Consider the following 19,968-nt stretch of genomic DNA (forward strand, 5'->3'; position numbering starts at 1 on the left):
ACATGTTGTTAGGGTGATTTGGAAGCTTCATCAAACTTAGCCATGGCATTTTCAAACTTCAAATTGATGGTGTCGATATGAGCACTTAGTTGAGCACCCAATTGTGTGATGGAATCTACCTCATGCTTTCCTCTACTAGTAGCCTTTCGAGGCCTACAATATTGGGAATTATGAACCGCCATCTCTTCGATTTTGGCCCATGTTTGATTGTCATCAACTTCGGTAACCCTCCCATTGGATCCCATATTAAGAACATTGTGTGAGTCTTCAAATAAGCCATTCCAAAATTGTTGCACAAGGAACCACTCACTAAGTCCATGGTGTGGACAAGAAGGATAAGTGTCCTTAAATCTATCCCATGCTTCATATAAAGATTCCTCATCCCTTTGCTTGAACTCGGTGATTTGGGCTCTCAACATATTAGTCTTCTCCAGAGGATAGAATTTTTAGTAGAAGTCAAGTGCTAACTTCTTCGATGAATAAATACCAAGGGTAGCCTTATCTAGGCTCTTCAACCATTGCTTTGCGGTACCGATCAAGGAAAAAGGAAGCAATACCCATCGGATTTGGTCTTGAGTAACTCCGGTTTGAGAAATTTCATCACAATAATCGCAAAAAGTCTCCATATGTAAATGAGGATCCTCACTAGGCATCCCTCCAAATTGACTTCTCTCAACTAATTGTATGAATGCGGATTTGGCAATGAAATTACTGGTTAAATGTGGTGGTGTAGGAGTACCGTTTGGTAGGTTCTCCTCGGTTGGTACGGAATGTGATGAAAATATAGGCATTGTGGGTTGATTTGGTGGTTGGTTTGGAATTAGATTATCCTCTCCTTCTCTTGAAAAAGGGTTGAAAATCTCAATGTTATTTGGTTAAATGTCCACAATCTCTCCAATACCTACAACTCTTCAAGTACCTCTAGCAACTCTTCTATTGTTGGTTAAGGTCCTTTCAATCTCGAAATCAATAGGTAACAAATTACCTTGTGATCTCCTAGTCATGCAAAATATCAAACAACTAGGAAACAATTAGAACAACATTGAGGAGATTGACTTCCCCAACGTAAGGAAAAAGACAAAACTAAAAATTATTAACGAAAATCAAATCAATTGAACACCGTCCCCGGCAACGGCGCCATTTTTTGGTCGGGGCATTTTTGTGCTTAGTGCTTAGTCATTGTCATTACCTAACCAAAACAATATTTTTAACTTCACAAAGTACTCTTAGTAAAGAGGTAAGTAAAGGTCGGATCCCATGGGACGGGTATCGATTTAAGATTTCAATTGCAAGTAGTTATGTCTTAGGGGGTTACAAATTGGGTTGAGATGAGGCGTGGTCTAAACTAATCAACAAGATGAATGTAAACTAATGAAAACAAAGTAAAGCAATTAAAGGGGTTTGTAAACAATTGATTAAAGGCACTAGGGTGTCATGGGTTCATAGGGGATTCATGGAAATAGATCATACAAACATGTTCTCAATTAGAAGAAATCACTTATTGATGTGATGGGATCGAGTTACTGTATATCTTACAATCCCTAGGAAGATTTGGGTCCCGGAGCCACGTCGATCAAGACTTTACAACACCTACAAGTCGACTTAGTCTCCTCCTATTCAACTCTATGCATGGTCTAATGAGGCTTGAGTTGGTTTATGTCTTACAAGCCTCATTGAAAAGATAAGAGATGGGTAAAAAATGCAAGGTTTCATAGTCTAGCATTTCATCAAACATAACATGTGGATAGGTTGAAATCACAACAAGCAAGCAATTAATTATGAAAACATATTAGATTAAGCATAAATTAATTCCCATGATTATATTACCTAATTCCCCATTAACCCTGCCTAAAGGACTACTCACTCATGATCAAGTTTAGCATGCTAATAAGGTTGTCAATCATACTAACAAAGGAAAACATGATGAATAAATGATGTGATTAACAATAATTAAACAAAGGTAAAAGAGATTATACCTACTTGAGATGATCCAAATAATAAAGCAAAGAATAATAGAAGTAAACTTGATGATTGATGGAAGGTTGTCAATCCTTCAATAATCCCCAAATAATCTTCTAATTATCCAAATAAAACTAAGAACAATTGAGAGATTAGTGAAAGATTAAGATGTGATTAAAATTCAAATGTGTATTACAACTTTGATTAAGACTAAATTAAGAGAATGATTATAATAAGATGAGATTAGATGTTCTAAGATGATAATCTAGGTAGTACAATAGGGTATTTATACCAAAATTAAGTACAAGGATTAGTGTTACTAAGGGCTTAAATGACGATTAAGAGCCTAGGAGAAGCTTGACAATTTTGATAATCCCAAGGGAATCCGCGCGTCCTTGCCTGAAGCACGGTTGGTCCTGTAAGAAGGTTCGCTCGGGCTGGCTTGGAAACGCTCGGATCCTGGCTCTGGGATGCTCGTCCCGAGCTCAGTACGCTCGGATTCTGGCACAGGGTTCTTTTCTTGTTTTGGCTTCCTAACAATCAATGGGTATTGTTTCGGGGATGCACGAATCTTTCATCATTCCCCATTTCTCTTCATTTATTTACTTAGGCTTCTAGTGTCGGTCTCCTATTTGATGCTTGGTCATTAGATGCAATCCATTTTGCTCCATAAATACAAGGCTAGCAATCATCTCCTACCAAGGACACAAAACCTCAAAGAATATTTAAAATGGGAAACTAAAGATAAGAAATGACCCTAATATATGCTATAAAGCATGGGAACGATGTTAATTCGAGGACTAAATGTGCTCAAATATGAGTCACATCACTCATATATTACACAGCAAATTCTGGTAATCAGAGCCCAGGTTATAACACAATCTCATCTTGTGTTAGTCCTGAGTGAGAAAAAAATCATTCCCTAACTACATTCAAAAACACAAAAACAACCCAATGATTGAGGAGAGGCTAGCAGGGATTGAAACAAAAGTGGATCAGTTGGCCAACCTGGTCAATGTGACTCTTGAAGCTGTGAATACAGTCATGGCAAAAATTCCGACTCCAGAAAGAGAAAGACCACCCCACAATAGAGGAAGAGGCAGGGGCAGCGGGCTCTTTGGAGAAGGAAGAGGCCAACAACATCATGAGAATGAAGAAGAGATCAACTCAGTATCAGAAGAATCTATTATGGAAGAAGGTAACTACTTAACTAAAGATAAAGATGTTAAGGTAGAGATCCTTGATTTCCATGGTAGTTTATATCCTGAGGATTTGTTAGATTGACTTAGGTCTGTTGAGAGAGTCTTTGAGTTTAAAGGGTACAATGACATAAATGCTTTTAAAGTTTTCATTTTAAAACTTAAAGGATATGCATCTCTTTGGTATGAAACCATGAAACACCAGAGGATTAGAGATGGTAAGGAACCATTCAGGTCTTAGGCTAAACTGAAAATGAAATTAAAAGATAAATTTATTGCCAAAGACGACACCCAGGATATTTTTATTAAACTTACTCAGTTGAGGCAACACCAGCTATTTGTAGTAGCCTATTTTAGGAGCTTTGAACAGCTAACCGTGCAATGTGGGGTCACTGAAAAGCCTGAGCAAAAGATTACTAGGTTTATTGAGGGTTTAGATCTTAAGATTGCTAGCAGAATAAGGATGCAGCAAGTTCGGTCATTTGATGAAGCTGCCAATCCGGCTTTAAAGATTGAGAAATTGGGAAAAGTGAAACCTGTGACACCTCAATTCCCCGCCAAACCAGCACTCAAACCTTATACTAGTGTTAAAATCAGTGAAACATCCAAACCAGCAACCAAATCCACATGAGATAAGGGAAAAGCACCCATGTATCCTAAAACAAACCCACCTCTATCCAGGGACAAAATCAAATGTTTTCAGTGCCAGGGTTTTGGCCATTTCAAGAAGGAATGTCCTTCAAATAGAGCTCTCACAGCAATAGAGATTGAAGAGTGGCAAAGGGCAAGGTTAGTTGAGTATAAGGAAGATGACACACTGGTCCTAGAGGAAGTCAGAACTGAGGAGGGAATCAACCAGGGACAAATTGTAGCCCACCCTAACACATGGCAAAGTTTGGTCTTATGGAGGGTCATGCACTCTCAACCAGCTCCTCTAGAAGCTGATAAAAAATCCCTGATCTTCAGAAGCAGATGCACTGTCCAAGGGAGACTGTGTAATCTGATCATTGATGGGGGCAGCTGTATCAATGTAGCTTCCACCACTATGGTCAACAACCTGAGTTTACCCACCCAAGATCAACAAAGTCCATACAGGTTAAGATGGTTAAACAAGGGCTTCGAAGTAAAGGTTGATAAGCAATGCATTGTTTCATTTTCAATTGGAAAGGTATACAAAGTTGAGGTGTTGTGTGATGTGGTCCCTATGGATGCATGCCAGCTTTTGCTAGGGAGGCCATGGGAGTTTGATAGGAACACCACTCACCAAGGTAAGGAGAATATATACAGTTTCAAGCATAATGGCAAGCAAGTTACCCTGACTCTCTTGCCACCTAATCAAATGGTCTATGGAAGTCCTAAAATGCCTGAGGAAGTCAATGGAGTGTTATTTCTATCTGAGACATCCATGATCAAAGAGATGAAGCAAGAATAGCATGTGGTAATTATGCTGTCAAGAGAAGTCAACACTAAGGAGAGCACTAGTGTGCTTGCAGAGGTTGAGCCTCTGATTCACAGATACAAAGAAGTCTTTCCAGATGAGTTGCCTAGTGGATTACCATCTCTGAGGGGAATTGAGGGCCACAAAGATCTTGTAACTAGTTCTGTGCTGCCAAACAGACCAGCTTACAGATGTGATCCCACAGCAACCAAGGAACTTCAGCAACAAATTGAGGACTTGATGACCAAGGGCTTTGTGAGGGAGTCACTGAGTCCATGTGCAATGCTTGCTTTACTGATACCAAAGAAAGATGGAACCGGGAGGATGTGTACTGATAACAGGGATATAAACAACCTCGTAGTCAAATATAGGTTCCCCATTCGAAGGCTAGATGAATTCAGTGGAGCAAAGATCTTTTCTAAGATAGATCTCAGGCAAGGGTATCATTAGGTGAGGATAAGAGAAGGTGATGAGTGGAATACAACTTTCAAGACAAACATAGCCTGTATAAATGGCTTGTCATGCCATTTGGTCTATCTAATGCCCCAAGCACTTTCATGAGGCTAATGAGTGAGGTGTTGAGGCCTGGCCTTGGGAAATTTGCTGTAGTATACCTTGATGATATACTCATCTACAAAAACAATCTGTAGATACCCGTATCCGTCGATATTGGAATTTATAGAGAACCCGACAAACACCCGATGATGATAGGACACATGTATTTATTCAGTTGTCATTGTCATTATTTGGGTTCGTTTTACGATGTAGAATGAGCGTTGTCGACGGAGTATTTTAATTTAAATGATATTTAAATTAAAGTCTTTTTTAAGGTGATTTCATTTTATTTTATTTTATTTTGAATTTATTTTCTTAAGTTTATTTTATTGAAAATAAAATAAATATTTGATTTGAAAAATCATTTTTATGAGTATATTTGATTTGAAAAATCATTTATATTAATATGTTAATCGATTTGAAAAATCGATTTTTAAAAGCGAAGAAAACTCGTTTTAAACACGTGTTTTAGAGCTCGATTATAGCTCGGTTTTTGAGCCCGTTTTCTTTACGAGTTGGCACGAATCTCGAGTACACTAACCAACCTAAGCCTCTACCCATCCAACCCCAGTTCGAACCCCATAAACATGGCCTAAATCCCGTCCCAAATCACCTCCAACAGCCCGCAAAAACACGAAGCAGTCCCCCCCCCCCCTCTGTTTTGCAGCTCAATCCCGATCCCAAAACCCGCTCCAAACACCACCAAAACCCGTACCCATTAACCCTAACACATACCCTAATATCCTACCCATATTACCTTACCTTAACCCCCAAGAAAACCCCCCCATACGAAGCCTAGAAAACCCCCCCAAAAGCTGCTGGACAGCAGCTATGCTCAGCCGAGCCCGTCTGCCTCTCCTCCCTTTTAACCTACTTTAACTCCTTATAAATACCACCCCTTCACCATACATTCAGTCCTCTAAGTTCTCCATACATACAACCATCACTTACAAGCTTTAAACTCCAGAAACAAACCCTAATTGCCTCTCAAAAACCCTCCACAAAACCGACTTACAAACTGGAACAGTTTGTGTGTCCTCTTCGAAAAACAATTCGTTCCTCCTTCAAACCTCCATCAAAATTCGAGTTTCTTGTTCCTAATTAACCATACAACATCCATCTACACATTAGACAAATATTTACGAGCCAAATTGCCCTTGAGAGTACACGAATTCCCTCAAAAACAGAGTGTTATACACTCTGTTTTCGCGGCTTTTTCCTGTCTGTCCAGTTCTGTTTGTGCTCGTTTTTCGTGCCCAATAACCCAAAACGAGCAGGGTTTGCTTTAAGATCTCTGTTCTCCTCTCTTTATAGTTTTCAAAAAATCTTTTAAATCGAATTTTCACCGTGAAACGAGAGAGAAATCGCTGTTTGAAAGTTGCTGCCAGATTCGATAAAAACGTGTTGTTTGCTTTGTTTCTTCGTCGACGACGGCTTCTCGAGATAAAATCTACCATCGATTACGACCCAAGACGGTGTCAACGATACATGTAGGTTGAGGGTGCATCAAATCCTCTTCTTTCTCCCTTTTATTTCGTTTTTTATGTTTGTTTTTTTATAGTTTGTTTTTGTTTGTTTATCGTTTTTTTTGTTTATCGATTGTTCTAATTAATTACGAAACTAGTTTAGTCCGAGTATGAGTTAAAGTACCACCATGAACACCCGCGTTGACTTGAGATGGGAAAGAAACCGCTACATCGATCGATCGTACACCCCGTCTCATTTACATATCCTCGTGTTCAAGGTAGGGCATAAATAAAACGGATTTTTGACTCCGCTCTTCGCTTTTGACCCCTCTCTTCTCTCGTGTGATTCGACCTACCCCTTGACCATTTACATGTTAATACGACCTCTGATTGTTAGCATATGACTTATTTAGACGACATTCGATCATTTAAATAACCTAATTAGACATGTTAGGGTGCTTCGACATAGCTTTTAAAATCAATCGACGGTTCTGTAACTTAAATTGAATGCATCTCGCTCTTTCACCTAATTTCTCGCTAGTATAAGAGTGCGTGATTAGCACCTTCTTATTAACACTTGATGAGTTAAATTAATTAGCGAATTTGACCTAATTTGACCCCATAGGCCGTGTAGAATGCGCGTTTGCAAGGTATCTTTTCAAATCGATCAACGTCGTTTCTAACTTGTTTTCTAATTTGTTTCGAGCTCGTTTCGCAATCAGTTGATCTAACTAACGAACCTGACCTAGGACCTAGGGTAGCCGTGTTTGGTTTGGCCGTGATTGGCCGTGTCCTTTGATCTTTCTTGTTTCGTTTGTTTTGCATCGTTTGTTCTTTATTTGCTTTATCGCTTGTAATTTATCGTTTGTTCATCGAGTTGTAATTTTCAAGTTAGTTTTCTTTTATCGAGTCGAAACCTCTTTCAAAAACCTCAGTCTTGTTTGGTTAGACGGTTGTGCCCCAATGCAAGCGAGAGCGTAGTAAATCGCATGTTGTTTAAAGCAACATGGCCCGATTTATGCTAATGCATGCTTTGGTGCGTGACCCAATGTCTAATTCGATAAGATTAAGCGAACGCGCACATTACGAGGAGTGACCCAAGGCCGTGAGTCATGTGAGCCGCGGGCCACCCCTTTGTGCACGTTTTCCTAGGCCGAATTGGCCATGTGTCGTGTATGGTATCGTATGTAGCAATTGTATTTAGATCGAGTTGTATCTTTAATTTATCGTTGTGTCGGCATGAAATGCCTGGTTTGTAATAGGTAGATCCCACGGCTCCCCCATTCCCCCTTAAGCCTTGTTTGCTTTGTTTTGTATGTTGTTAGATCAATCAACCCACATGCTAAATTACAACTTTGACAAAGTTAGTTTAGTTGCATCTAAAACGACATAGAAATTGTTGTCACATGTTAGGGTTTTAAAACGATGTTTGCATATCATATATCGTAGTAGCTATGACCTTGTTTGAAATCTGACACTTGACTTAGTAGAGGCCGTTATCGACGGGCGGGGTTAGGCGTCCTTATGGGCTTCCTAACACGTACCCTGATCCGGACGATGTCGTCACTCATCCAATCAAACACATTTATAATACTCAACATACAATTAGTTAGCGGTAAGTCGAGGTCGATCCATGGGACGGTGTGCTTTGGGTTCTAAGTCTATCTATCTCAATTTATGCTAGTGTCACGATTTGATGGGGTTTGTAGTTGTGTTCTAGGCTAATGCAAACAATAAGGTAAAACAAGCAATAAAAGGAAGGATGTAAATAATTGATAAAAAGTGCTAGGATATCATGGGGGCATAGGGGATTCATGGTGTTGATCATACAAACATGTTCACAATGTTGCAAGCAATTAATGTTGTGGGGGAACCGAGTTGGTTTATGTCTTACGGTTCATAGGAAGAGTTGGGTCCCGGAGCCGAATCGATTAGATTGTACAACACCTACAAGTCGACTTACTTTCCTCCTATTCAACTTCTATGCATGGTCTAACAAGACTCGAGCTGGTTTATATCTTACAAGTCAAGTTGAGTAGATAAGAGATGGTAAAAATGCAAGGATTCATAGGCTTAGCATTTCATCAAACATAACATGTGCATAAAGTTGACATCACAACAAGCAAGCAATTTAATCATGTGAACATATTAGATTAAGCATGAATCAATCCCCATGTTTGTTTCCCTTAATTACCCACTAATCCTAGCTAAGAGACTACTCACTCATTATCAAGTTTAACATGCTAACAAGGTTGTCAATCATATTAACAAGGTAAAACATGATGAACAAGTAAGAAAGATTAACAATAATTAAAACAAGGATTAAGAGAGTTATACCTATGGAGATTCCAAAATAATAATGCAAAGAATAATAGAAGAAATGGATGATTGATGGAAGGTTGTCAATCTCCCAATAATAACCCAATAATCTTCAATTACCCAATAATAAACTTGAATAATAAACTTGAACAATAATTAAGGAGAGATTAATGTGTAATTTGTGTGGAAAGATTGAGATTAATCTATTCTAATCTACTCCTAATCTAATCAAAGAAAGCTTGATTTAATCTAATAAAACTTGGTTCTAATCTAATAAAACTTGATGGTTTGATTATTACAAATGGGGTATTTATAGTGGAAATTAGGTGGATGCATTAGGGTTAACTAAGGGCTAAACTAGTAATTACACTTTTGAGATTTGAGCAGGGAGAAGCCGGTATTTTTCGAAGGAAGGGCGTCTTTCACGGAGCTTGAACAACACGAAAATTGATGTAAAGGAATCCGAGCGGATTAGTGTCGGGACGGGCGGATTGTAGCAAGGGAATCCGAGCGGATTTGGAGCAAGTCGCTCGGGCAAAAAGAGAGGGAATCCGAGCGGATTTGGAGCAATCCGAGCGGATTTGGGAGGACGAGCGTCTTCAGCGCGGGACGCGCGGATTCCTGTACAGCTTCTTTGTTTGAGCTCGGATTGTAAACCGGACGTCATTTTCTCATCCGGACTCCTATTGGAGTGATTCAAAAGCCTAGATCGCTTGTTTTTTCGACGCCGTTCCATCTAGCATATTTTCAGAGCCAAAGGAGCAACCCTTGGTTTGCGTTCCGAGCAGTTTTCTTCATGAATGGCTTCCTTGCTTTTCCTCCTTGCTTTAAACCTTATGACCCTTCTATATACTCTTTATTCCTACATCTTTGGTCATCATTCTTGCCTCTTCTTCATACTAGTCCATCTAATATCATCAATAAGCTTCCAAATATGCACGAAAGACGGGAATTTCCGCCTTATTATCCCCTTTTCTACAAAACATATGAAATGCGATAGAAAAGCAAATAGGAAGGTTTTGACGGATAAAATGGCCAAAGAATGTTATAATAGTATGCAAAATAGGCTCAATTGGGGGACTAAATGTGCGCAAATAATGTTCACATCAAATATCCCCAAACCGAACCTTTACTCGTCCCGAGTAAAGAGGTGGCTAAAATTAGACCTTTATTTAAACTAACCTAATAACATAACCGATATGAGACAATTAGCGGGTCTCACTCCGCCCCTTCAACTCACAACAAGACAACCATGAGGTAGGATGCCTTCTTGCAAGGCAAGGTGGGTCTTGCCAAAATGGCGACACATCCAATCATTAAGCATACAAAATCAAGTAATGGATGCATCTACAAAAGAATAGCCACTTTCCTCATCTAAGTGGCGGAAATTATCTACAAGGGAAGCAATTCAAGGGTACACACTCCTTCATAGATACAATTTCTTCAAACTACTAAACCTAGAAGGATACCAATAAATCACCTCCAAATTGTGTCAAGCTAGGGTACCTTTGTCCTCAATCGTTAAATGCTTTTGTCAAGAGTAGACTCCCTATGGCGTTAGAAACACTGGAGGATCGCGGAATTCCCCCTCTTGCCTAGACAAGAAGAAGGGTCGTCCCCTCTCTACCAAGCACAAAAATGGATAAGATGGAAAAGGGATCGATAGTATTTGAGTTTCATTTTGGGAGTTTGCTTTTGTTGTTGTTTTTTCCCCCAATTTCTTGTGGCATATAACATTTGAGAACACTTTCTTTTTGCCATTTCTTTTTGATTTTTGGCTTTTCAACACTTGACAACTTTCAACTTTTTGCATTTTCTTTTGAACATTTTCAAAGTCACCCCAATTAGTAACGAGGGTGCCTTATATTTAAAGCTTTAGGAGTTCTATTTTTGCTCCTCTTTTCATTTGATGCATTTTTTTGCAAACTTTCTTTCACTTTTCATTTCATTGAACTCAAATTGATTTCTTTTTTTTTTGCCCATTCCCTTTGATGACAAAAATATATGGTAGAACATGGATGAATGATGGTTGCATGGTTTCAAGGGTCACCTTGGAATAAACGGTAGCCAAGGAGTTATCACACCACAAGGTACTCTTGACTAGGCCTTAATCCATGGGTCAAAGGATACTATCATGACACATCCTAGGGTGTTTTACAAGTATTCTAACAAGCAAAGTCTTAAGAAGAAAAAGCATCAACTAGGGGCTATATACACTTGTCAAGCTTCCGAAGTAGACGGTTTCGCAAAATTTTTCTAACCATGCAAACTACATGCCATGATGCAACTAGCATATATACATCCTAATGCAAATGATTCTACCAACTAATATGCCATATAAACTAAATGCAAGTCCTAAGTTCACATTGTTTTTACCGCATCAATCAAAATAAAGCCACATAGTCATTAACATAAAGAGGAAAAAGGAGATTGGAAAGATCATACCATGCGGTCTTCAATATCCTCATGTCTCGGATGTGGCGAAGTCGATCAATGTGAAAAAGGATGGACAAACACAATGTATACAAAACAATATGTACAAGACTACACTAAAAAGGAAATGAACTTGTTTTTGGATTTTTGAATTTTTCAAATTTTTATGGTTTTTGTTTTTATGAAATTAAAAGACATATTTTTATGCATTTTTGGGATATAAATTCTGATCCCCCACTTTATTTTGGACATTGTCCTCAATGTACATGTAGGAGTAGGAATGAAAAAGAAATACATGTTTTTGGATTTTTGATTTTTTTGAAATAAAGTACAAATGCAATGATATGGTATGAATGAATGCATGCTCTAACTAAATGCAATTCTATATGACATATATAACAAATGAATGCAATCTAAACTATACTATATGATGCATGATTTCTAGTAAACTATGGTCACTTATGATCAAACCTCCCCAAACCGATTTAAACACTATTTCTAGTGTAGAAAAGAAATAGGTTTGGTCATTAGTAACTATGCATGAATTCTAATCTATATGCAACTATTTACATGAATCATGTGAGATATATTACAATGCAAACTATATTATTTGAACTCACTAATGTAAATGCAATATGAAATATAATACAAATGCAAGCTAAATGTATATGTATATAACTAAATGCAAGTGGAAAAGTAATGCAAAGTGAAAGGAAAGGATATCTTACAAATGGTGGTTTGAGGGAGGACTCCACCAAACTCATTCCTTGTTGCCATGATTATTGATGTTGTCCATGTTGCTTAATGCTCTCAACAACCGGTCAAAGGCTTTTGAATGGGCTTCATGTAAGCATAAATAGGAGATTGGTGATACCGAAACGTAGTTTACCCATCTTGGCTTGGAATAGAACTTGCCAAATACTCTCCCATTTGTTTTGCCCTTGGCACTTGGCTTCTTACAATGCTTCAAACCAACAAGCCCATGATTTTTGTCGATACAAGGTATGAAGTATTGCCCATATTCATCCGGAGGCTTCCACTCTTTACCATCTCTTTCAAATTCTATGATGATAGAGCATTGATTCATCAATCCTTCAATAGTAGAAGGAAAGTTCTCATTTCTTTGATGAGGGTATAGTTGAAGGATAAGATGTGGAGGAGTCAACTTCTCATCATTGAGGTCATTCATGCTTTCATTATCTTCACTTTCTTCTTGACCCTCCTTAGAACTTGAACCATTTCCAAAGAAAAGAGCTTCAATTTCTTCCAAACTATGATCAAAGATGCCAACATCATAGTTTTCCTCTTGACCTCTCAATTCCCCAAAGATTGCAAGTTCAAATTCATCAACCTCTTCTTTCAAAGTTTTACCTTCACTCCCATAAGTGTCAAGGGAACACACTTCCTCTACATGGGTCAAAGAGGGAAATTGTGGTAGGAGGTCTTCCTCATCATCATCATAGGTATCCCAAATTGGAAAAGCAAGGCTAGTGTGTGAGCTAGATTCATTAGACAATTTAGACAAAGTGCTTGTCTCATAATTGGCCTTCAACTCACATTCATCATTGCTCTCCACCCCAACATTATGCTTCAATTCATCATCCACTCTTGGTCCATAATCAATCAAGCACTCCCCTTCCTCAAAAGTTACATCTTCATATTCACATCCATCATGAATGTTTGTAAAGTTGGGTACAAGTTGGAATATGGGATGTTCAATACTTATGAATTTAGGAGGTGGTGGGGGATTCACAAGAGTAGCTTCATAATGCCATCCAAATTCTTCTTCACCCTCATTATTTTCCCTTTCTTCTTCATTTAGCATTTGGGTGGCTTCCATTTGGGCAATTTGATTTGCCAACTTCTCGCCATTAGTAACAATGTTTTTGAGAACATTGTCCCTAGCTTGGCTCTCTTCTAGCATTTTCAAGAAGAGATTTTGTTGGCACCTTAACATTTGGAGAATCACACTTTGCATGTCAAGATTATGCTCATTCTCTTGTTGTGAGCACATGGGAATTTGGTGGTATGGGTGTTCATTATAGGATGACATTTGGCATTGATTGTAAAGTGGGTTTTGGGAGGGTGGTTGTTGTGGATGTAGGATGTGGGGGCTTTGGTAAGAAAAGTTGGGGTAGTGGTTAGGACTTTCATTGTATGAGTTGTAAGGTAGGTTTGTTTCAACTTGCTCCAAAAACTCCCCATACCCATGGTAGTCATACTCAAAAGATTCACCACATACTCCACGTGCCAAGCCTTCGGTCATCATCATAACTAGGACAAAGATATAACTACAAACAAGGAAACTACAAGAAAACGGTAAAAACAATCCTTGAGGAACAAGTTCCTCAAGGTGAAAGCAAAATCAAAATAGACAAACAAGTAAGAACTTAATCACATAACACCGTCCCCGGCAACGGCGCCATTTTGATCCGGACGATGTCGCCACTCATCCAATCAAACACATTTATAATACTCAACATACAACTAGTTAGCGGTAAGTCGAGGTCGATCCATGGGACGGTGTGCTTTGGGTTCTAAGTCTATCTATCTCAATTTATGCTAGTGTCACGATTTGATGGGGTTTGTAGTTGTGTTATAGGCTAATGCAAACAATAAGGTAAAACAAGCAATAAAAGGAAGGATGTAAATAATTGATAAAAAGTGCTAGGATATCATGGGGGCATAGGGGATTCATGGTGTTGATCATACAAACATGTTCACAATGTTGCAAGCAATTAATGTTGTGGGGGAACCGAGTTGGTTTATGTCTTACGGTTTATAGGAAGAGTTGGGTCCCGGAGCCGAATCGATTAGATTGTACAACACCTACAAGTCGACTTACTTTCCTCCTATTCAACTTCTATGCATGGTCTAACAAGACTCGAGTTGGTTTATATCTTACAAGTCAAGTTGAGTAGATAAGAGATGGTAAAAATGCAAGGATTCATAGGCTTAGCATTTCATCAAACATAACATGTGCATAAAGTTGACATCACAACAAGCAAGCAATTTAATCATGTGAACATATTAGATTAAGCATGAATCAATCCCCATGTTTGTTTCCCTTAATTACCCACTAATCCTAGCTAAGAGACTACTCACTCATTATCAAGTTTAACATGCTAACAAGGTTGTCAATCATATTAACAAGGTAAAACATGATGAACAAGTAAGAAAGATTAACAATAATTAAAACAAGGATTAAGAGAGTTACACCTATGGAGATTCCAAAATAATAATGCAAAGAATAATAGAAGAAATTGATGATTGATGGAAGGTTGTCAATCTCCCAATAATAACCCAATAATCTTCAATTACCCAATAATAAACTTGAATAATAAACTTGAACAATAATTAAGGAGAGATTAATGTGTAATTTGTGTGGAAAGATTGAGATTAATCTATTCTAATCTACTCCTAATCTAATCTAAGAAAGCTTGATTTAATCTAATAAAACTTGGTTCTAATCTAATAAAACTTGATGGTTTGATTATTACAAATGGGGTATTTATAGTGGAAATTAGGTGGATGCATTAGGGTTAACTAAGGGCTAAACTAGTAATTACACTTTTGAGATTTGAGCAGGGAGAAGCCGGTATTTTTCGAAGGAAGGGCGTCTTTCACGGAGCTTGAACAACACGAAAATTGCTGTAAAGGAATCCGAGCGGATTAGTGTCGGGCCGGGCGGATTGTAGCAAGGGAATCCGAGCGGATTTGGAGCAAGATGCTCGGGCAAAAAGAGAGGGAATCCGAGCGGATTTGGAGCAATCCGAGCGGATTTGGGAGGACGAGCGTCTTCAGCGCGGGACGCGCGGATTCTGTCAGCTTCTTTGTTTGAGCTCGGATTGTAAAACGGACGTCATTTTCTCATCCGGACTCCTATTGGAGTGATTCAAAAGCCTAGATCGCTTGTTTTTTCGACGCCGTTCCATCTAACATATTTTCAGAGCCAAAGGAGCAACCCTTGGTTTGCGTTCCGAGCAGTTTTCTTCATAATGGCTTCCTTGCTTTTCCTCCTTGCTTTAAACCTTATGACCCTTCTATATACTCTTTATTCCTACATCTTTGGTCATCATTCTTGCCTCTTCTTCATACTAGTCCATCTAATATCATCAATAAGCTTCCAAATATGCACGAAAGACGGGAATTTCCGCCTTATTATCTCCTTTTCTACAAAACATATGAAATGCGATAGAAAAGCAAATAGGAAGGTTTTGACGGATAAAATGGCCAAAGAATGTTATAATAGTATGCAAAATAGGCTCAATTAGGGGACTAAATGTGCGCAAATAATGTTCACATCATACCCTCACCCCTTACTCAAGATCTATGGTTTGTGGATCCGTCTAAATACCATTGGATTACGAGAGTCATTCAAATCGAGTGATATAGGGTACAAGTCTTTATCTTTAATCACTCGTAGTCGATTGGCTTTATGCTTTTCGATGAAAGGTGTAAAGTTGACTTGAACGGTTCCAAGTTTCCATAAAACTTGGTGGCGACTCTAATTTGTCTTAATTCGATTCGAAAGAACCTCGAGTCGATTATGCCTAGTGTGGATCCCGCGAACGCAGTTCCCGAGGGCCCTATCCACAGTTTAGCGACTCCGCTGGGGAAAAGAGGACTAGTTACACTTTGTTTCTAGGGTCTTTTCCTCCGAGGTGAAACTTGAAAAGAAAGTGTTGGAAAGTAAAACATTACTCATAGTGCTACGATTCATGCATAAACCCTTAAGGATTTTTCCGGGCCGTCCCAGCGTTTCTTTCTGATGCGTGGGGGGCGACGTCCCACTATGCTAGGAAGCTGCACATTGCTCGCTTCCACATCACCTCGCGTGGTTCTTGATGGTGGGGACGCTCTTCTAGGTAATTTACCTTAAGGCCCTTGCTCTATAAGACTGCAAAAGGATGAAGGGCATAGACCTTCTTGTAGAATACTTGCCGAGACTTAGAGATGTCTAGGAGCATACATCCTTATAACATGAGAATGACAATGTGCAAGGTGTTTTCCCGAGTCTTTTCAAAATTTTCCATGTCCATTTCAAAACCAAACTTTTGAACAACTTAGCATGATTTTCAAAACGCGGAATGCTGCCCAAATAGGACTAGAAATTTCGGCCAAAATGAGCTTTTATAGCCGGCATGCTGCCCATTTCAAATCTCATTTTCAAATCAACCCTTCGTTTTTCAAAATCAATCCAAAATGCCTCTCGAACCTCAACCAAGCATGAAATGCGTCAAGTCGTGTCCGGGTCATGGCCGTGTTAGGCCTGGTGTGTTTCGTTCTAAGAGTCTAGAACATGACCCTGTTGGGTCACCCAAGCTCACCTCTTGGGCTTTGAGTCATGTTGGTCGACCATTTGGTCTAGGATAGTCTACAGAAACGTCCAAGCTAGGCCATTGTGGACGTTTCATACGAACCTATGGGCTATGTTAGTCCAATCACGGGTTTAGTCACACCGAGTCCGGTTTGGAACCGAATTATGATGATTCGGGTCGTGTCGTTTTGTCGAGTCCAAATGAACCAAGGTCTAAATCCAACCGTGAGTCGAACCTTTGGTTAGTCAGTCTCAAGTCGAGTCTTTGTTTGAGTCAAGTTGGGGTCGTGTCCTTAAGTGTGCAGGGGCTCTTACTTTAAATATTGACTCAGTACGGGGTTTTCTTGTAGAAAGGCCGCCAAAAACCCGACGTCAAGCAATGGAAGATGCTGTTAACAAGCTCACTGAGGCCGTGAACCTCATGATGACCCGAATGGATGCAATCGAATCTAAGTGGGTGAAGATTCCCCTCCACCTCTGACTGATCTGGAGGAACGGTTCAAGTTCATCGAAGACCGTTTGAAACTCTCCCAGGGGAAGAACATTCACTATGAGAATGCTAGGGCCTATGCCCCGGTGCAGGATAAGTTGCCCACGAACATGGTACTCACTGGCATCCCAAAGTTTAAGGGCACAGAAGATCCAGTCCACCATGTTAAGGCCTATAAGGGGTACTTAGCACTAAAGGGAGTACCTACTGTGACATGCTCTCAAATCTTTGCCCAATCTCTGGATGAACACCCGACGGCGTGGTTCTATAATCTTGACCTTAAGAACTTCCCCACTTTCGAAGTTATTACGGTGGAGTTACGTAAGCACTATCTTGACAATGTTGAGATTCAAACCAACATAAGGACTTTGGAAGTAATGACACGAAGGAAAAAGAGGGCTTTCTTGAATTCCTCGCAAGATGGCGCGTTGAAAGCGTGAAACTAGCTAAGAAGCCTGATGAAGTCGAAATGGTAGATAAGTTCGTGAAGAATTTACGACCTGTTTACCGTAATGCTCAAATACTGAAATTTTGGTTCTTTCAAAGAATTGATAAGAATCGGGATAAAGGTAGAGGACGATGTCCGAATGGCTGAAGCTGAGAAGCCAAAAGGATACCAGGGGGCCTCGTCATCTAAAGAAAAAGCACCAGCAGTGGCCCACTTTGTTGAAACTGTCAATCTCTTAGATGGACAGTCAAAAAGGCCGCCGCGCCAAGCTCCGAGGGTATTCACCGATATCGGGTGCACTTACGCCTACGCTCTCCAAAGGCTCATGGCCCAAGGAAAGTTGAAGCCCATTGGTCCAACTCCGGATCCACCTGCTGAACAACAAGGCAAATGGTACAAACCGAATGCCTACTGTGCCTTTCATCAAGGGAAGGGACACGATACTGAAAGGTGCTTTAGACTAAAGCACGAAATTCAAGATATGATTGAGAACGGAACGCTCCCAATCCCGGCCATAAAGCCCAACAACGTCACCAATCCATTTGGCGACCACACTAACTTTGTCTCTACCGAAGATAGTGTCGATTACTCTCACTTGATCCGCCCATGTCGTCTAAAAGGGGTTTTCGTCGGAAGAATATTCGTGGATTGCTCCGAATTCCTACCAAGCTCGAGAAACGAGATTACATTCGGGGATTTTGTGGTCGATTGTACTCCTTACATACTCGAAGCGAAATGAAGTTAATGGCGTTTGGGCCGATGACGAGGACGATGTTTACCTCGTCAAAGGTGCGACAATTCCTCACACCCAAGAAGAAATCTTAAAGGTGAGGCAACATGCTTTAGAGTCAAACCATCTGACTAGATCCGGGCGCCCGTATCGTGTGGAGAAAGCTAAGGACATCCCGAGCAAGGCACCTCTCAAAGAGCCGGCAGTGGTCGAAGTTCTTGGTGAAGGGTCGACCTCCGGGGCTTCTCTCATCAAGCAACTCGAAAAGACTAAGGCCGACGTGTCTATTTGGCAACTTATCTTGAGCTCTTTCGAACATCGTCAGGCTTTGTTGCAAGCCTTGATGAACATGACCGTGTCGTCAAATACTACTCCTGCAGACATGGTCACTCACATCGCCCAAAATCGGCCACAAATTACCAATGCCGTGACATTTTCCGACGAAGATCTACTATCGTTCGGGCCTCGACATAACCTGGCCCTTTATGTTGCTACCGTGTGTCTCAACAAGCATATCCCTATGACCTTGGTCGATGACGAATCGACTGTCAACGTACTCCCTTTGAAAACATCGCATATCCTGGGCCTGGAGAAGAATGACTTCATTCCCACTACACAGACAGTTCGGGCATTCGATGGCACTGTGCGTCGAGTAAGTGGACTTGTCGATCTAGTAGTACAGACGGGGCAAGTAGAAAAGAAAGTGAGTTGCCAAGTAATTGACATTTGCTCATCCTTCAACTTATTGTTGGGAAGGCCTTGGATCCATGCTACGAGGGCTGTAACATCAACGTTGCATCGAAAAATCAAGGTCCCACTCAATGGCAAAACCGTCACCATTGAAGCCACGCCAATTACTGTGGCAGGAGGAGACATTACTTCTGAAGTAAGGGTCGAAACTGCCAATGACGCATGTGGTTTCGAGATTGTCAACATGATCGAGCTGAACTCCGAAGCAGAGAATATGGATCTATATACGGGAAGTCATGCCTGCGAAGTGATTCTCAAGACTGGGAAGTACTTCGATTTCTCTTTATATCCTATAAAGGAGGAGGCTTTCAAGATGAAACCACCCGTAGCCAAAGGAGTAACATTCGGGCTTGGATATGAGCCCACTGAGAAAGATCTACGGGAAAAGAGGGGAAGAACGATCGAAGATCGAGATATCAAAATGGGACCGTATCACCTAACTCTAAACGGTCACTTCGTGAGGGCCGGGGGAGAACTTCCCTGCATGGACTTCCCCGAACCTATCTTTGACACAAAGAAGAACCTTATGGTCCCAGGAATCGAAGTATTCCAAGATTGCTACTACATCCTTGAAGACATTCTGACCGTGATGCCAGTAGAAACCAAACCGGATCCAATAAATGACGAGAAATCCATGGGTCTCCTTTTCGGTGAAGAGAAGAAATCACCAATACCAAACGAAGATTTGGTAAGCATGATCCTGAGGAGCGAGCGGTTCGACCCATCTACCCTCATCACCGATGTGGATCCTCTTAGGACCAACACGGGATGGCGGAAAACCGTCAAGTGGACTGATAAAAAAGGGACTTCTTTTCAAGTTGACAACGGGAGAAGGAGAGATGTTCAAGCCAGATGATGTTA

At 40.2% G+C, this 19,968-nt stretch overlaps 1 non-coding gene across 1 annotated transcript; it reads left to right on the forward strand.

The window, feature by feature from the left end:
- Nucleotides 1–312: 312 nt before the first annotated feature.
- LOC141635965 (small nucleolar RNA R71) lies at nucleotides 313–419 on the forward strand. Its single transcript, XR_012540613.1, has one exon. It is a non-coding gene; the product is annotated as a small nucleolar RNA R71 (small nucleolar RNA).
- The last annotated feature ends 19,549 nt before the right edge of the window (nucleotides 420–19,968 follow it).

This window comes from Silene latifolia, chromosome Y, assembly GCF_048544455.1.
Source record: "Silene latifolia isolate original U9 population chromosome Y, ASM4854445v1, whole genome shotgun sequence".
Classification (NCBI taxonomy): Eukaryota; Viridiplantae; Streptophyta; class Magnoliopsida; order Caryophyllales; family Caryophyllaceae; genus Silene; species Silene latifolia.